The sequence below is a fragment of the Pinus tabuliformis genome, chromosome 1_1, assembly GCF_031772625.1.
Source record: "Pinus tabuliformis cultivar Carrire ecotype Pingquan chromosome 1_1, CPIR1, whole genome shotgun sequence".
Lineage (NCBI taxonomy): Eukaryota > Viridiplantae > Streptophyta > Pinopsida > Pinales > Pinaceae > Pinus > Pinus tabuliformis.
Window position 1 is genome coordinate 320,286,111 of NC_142297.1, and position 3,945 is coordinate 320,290,055.

The 3,945-nt window shown below is 34.0% G+C and overlaps 1 pseudogene; it reads right to left on the bottom strand.

Annotated features, from left to right (window-relative positions):
- Positions 1 to 1,549: 1,549 nt before the first annotated feature.
- LOC149212836 (ubiquitin-conjugating enzyme E2 enzyme activator PEX22 pseudogene) lies at positions 1,550 to 2,321 on the bottom strand (annotated as a pseudogene).
- Between the last annotated feature and the right edge of the window lie 1,624 nt (positions 2,322 to 3,945).

Consider the following 3,945-nt stretch of genomic DNA (forward strand, 5'->3'; position numbering starts at 1 on the left):
TAGCTAGGTCGCACCGGGATCGGAGGAAAATGGAGAGAGTTAAAATATACAGTGAAATGTATTAATATAAAGGACAACCGAGGATACAATTAAATGGTTCTATTCCTCCTAGCTTTTGGTTTTTATATTTGTGTTGTCATTTTCATTCTGCAGCTATTGAGTGATACATAGCATTTGGCTAGTCAATATTTGATCTTATGATCAAATCTTTTTTGTGTTAGTTTTATCTTTTAATTTAAAAAACTATTTTAGGGATTCATTAAGTAAAAAAATATAATGGTTTATTTATGGATAATTTAAATGAAGGGTAAACTGCTCATCACAATCAAATTAACTTTTTAATACGGTCACCACTGTTAGATACTCGTCATAGTTCACACACTCAATACTTCTGAAAATATGTTTTTAGCCATCAAATTTGACGTGTAGGTCTGATTTCAAATTCCAACATTGCCTACAATATTTCCAAATTCAAAGCTTGCCAGCGATCAAAACTTTCAAATTCCAAAGCCTACCAATGATCAAAACTATAGGATAGGATTGGAAAATTTATAATGAAATACTCGTGGGATTGCTTCTAACTACAAAGATTTTGTGCCGTTGGTTTACAAAATACTTTCTTTAAGGAAAATATCATATTCCAATACTTTCTTTCATAAGGGAAATGTCATATTCTAATAAAATTAGGGGCAGAATTTCTTAAGGAAAAAATTATAGCCCAACGAAATTAGGGACACACTATCTCGCTTTTACGAAAAGATATCACAACCATATCTCAATTAAAGCTATGTTTTTCTCATTGCACCACAAATCGAGTGATTTAATATTGCATGTACAATGCTTTTCCATGACAACAAAATATCAAAGTTCCAATGGCACTTAGTTAAGAATATATATGCATGCACATGTACTTGTCCACTCGCGGATGAATGAAAAAGATATTTATGTCAGATGAATGAAAAAGATATTTATGTTAGATGATTAAAAATAAATATTATCTTTAGAATAAAATAATTATTAATTTAAGATATTAAATTAATAATTATTAATCTAGAATATTTAATGGAGATATTTAGAATTAGTATATTGTTGTAAAAGATATGACTTTACAAATGTGTCGTATTTTATGTTTTATTTTAGGAGAATTATTAGTAAGATTGTTTGAATAGTTTTTATTGTAAGTGGACACTTGTTATTGCATAAATGATCCATAATTAGAGGTAGTTAGGACATTGAGCTTATAAATAGCTCATTGCAAGAGTGTTTGGTTGTTCAGGGGTAAACTCTTGAAAAATTCCAGATGTAATTGTTTTTTTCTCTGATTAATAAAATTACATGTCTGAGGACACTTCTATTATTATTGTGGTATTAGAGCTCCAGTAATGTTGTAGCTGATGTGAGGAGGAGATTCCAACTCTACAAGTTCCTGGAAAACTCCATTGAATTGATCAACAAATGATTGGTATGGAAATTGTCTAGTTTTTTTGAAGGAAAAGAAATTTTATTATTGATTTTAGATTTTTAAATCTGAAAATCTTTTTTGTTATTATTAAAAAAATCTGCCTCTGTTGATGCCTTCGAAGTAGCGTTCTAAACTATCAGAACCCAACACATTAGAAGCAATGTATCCTGACCCAACAGGCGAAATGAAGTTGATAGCGAATAAATCTAGCTAACTGAGAAATTATCTCAGCACTAGTGTCGATATGCCAATCTGGTTCCAGCTGCGGAACAAAGGATGATCTCCCAGTCTCTGTACTGCAAAAGAGAACCTTGTTTCTATTCATGCCACCAACTGTAAATACTCCAACAACATCCAACGTTGAAATAACCTTTTCCTCACTATCATCATCAAGAACCCTTGCAATTAGATAGAGATCACAACCTTTTGCAATCTCCAACAGAACATCCACAACCATGGGCCTCACAACAGCATGCTTCAACAACTCTTCTGGAGTAGACTCCTCAAGTACCACGCCAAGCAACTGGCATGTAATCTTTCGACCACCATTCAGTTGCTACTTCACAACTTGTGCCAAACTTAGCTGCATCGTACTAAATTCCTGGGGTGAAACGGCTGTTTCATTCAAACTTGAACTGGGCTGGCAAACAATAGAAGACAAGACTGTTTCTCTAGTTGATTGGGAGTTGTCATCAGAGTTTGTTGTTGGTGAATTTCTTTGTTTTTCTAGTCTTCTATGCTGTCCTCCAGGAGATTTCAGGTACTTCCATGTAAAAACTATTGCAAGAGCAAATCCTGCAAGGGCGCCAATCGAGCCAGCATTCTTGTGATTAATCAAGAGGGCGATGATATTCGACATCTTGGCTTCTGAATCAACATAGAAACCTGCACTCAGTTTGGTTTCTCGCTTCTATCTGACGAGATCTCACCCTTGTCCCTGTACTCTTTGATATATTTCTTAGCCCTCTTGAATATGAGTTTACGGTTTTGAGTTTTCTTTTTAATTTGGCAGCATCTCACTGCAGAAAAGAAGGACAAATCTACAGAGTCACCACCCCCATGGAATAATGGTAATTTTTTAATGGAGAGATAAGTATTATTGACGTTGATTTTGTTGTAATGGAGTAATAAGGTGGGTGGAGTATTTTTTCCTTGGAGTGATTATTTTTTTTGTATTTGGGGAATTATTATTTGTAAATGCTTAGGGCAGTAAATTTTTTGGAGTAATAAGGTGATTTTATTTGTAATTATTTTTATATATGGAGAGATAAGTGTGACATTGTAACTCAAAGCAATTTTACTTTGAGGGGGGTAACAATTTTTTACTAGGTTTGGCAAGGGCATCATTGTAAAAGTCAAATTTTGAAAGTTACCTTGTAAATTTTTTAGAATTGACTAGAGCCAAGTGCAAAGCTCAGTCATTTTTCTTCTGTTTCAACGACTATATGAGGGTCAAGGCCAAGCCCTAATAGATCATTTTTGTGTAGTGTGTTGCGTGTTGTGTTGCCCATCTTGATATTTTTTTCTGAGCTTGATTCTTGGTGCGAAGCTTCAACACTACAATGTCAAAGTTGATTAATTTGTTTTCTAATTCCAACAAACTTGAAGGTACAAAATCTTATAAAACATGGAAACGCCTCATCGAAAGCACTCTCATTTATAATGAATTGTGGCAGGGTATGTGTGATGGTGATATTAAGTCAAATAAAACCCACAAATGCAGCTGCACTAGAAAAATGGGAAGTTAAGAATGCCAAAGCATTAGCTCTCATTAAATCTTCTGTCAATGATGAAATGCATTTCCATATAGAAAATGCTATAGATGCATGGTCTGCTTTGAGAAATTTTAAAGAATTATTTGATACTCAGTCTGAATCAAAGAAAGTTGATCTACAATTAAAATTGTTGCAACAAAAATTCACTGAAGGAGGTGATGTTCTTGCATATATCTCAAGACTTAAGAATATTAGGTAGGAAATCATTAATGTTGGGTTTCTAGCTGTAGATGATAGTTTTATTGTCACGATTTTAATTGTTGGACTTCCTTCTTCTTACACACATTTTTTGGAGACTTTACAATTAACTGGAAAGTTAGAGAAGCTAAAGTTTGAGGAGCTCTACAAAATGTTGACCCAACATGATAAAACCTTTGGGAAGAAAAAGAAAGTTGGTGAAGATGTTTTTTTCACAGAGGCTAACACTAGTAAATCATCAACTGACAGTTCTTGAAGCAGAGGCAGAGGGAATTTCAATCAGAATCAAGCAGTACATGATGTACAAAGTAGAGGTAGAAGCCAAAGTCGAGGAAAAACTTTAATAGTGGAAACAGTTCAAGCGGGAGTAATTTTCAAGGCAGAGGAAACAATCGAGGAAGAGGCTATAATAATCAAGGTAGAGGACAACCTCAAAACAGAAGTCAAAGCAGAGGCAGAGGACAATATCCAGGAAGAGGAAGAGACTTAAGTCAAATTGTATGGTGAAGA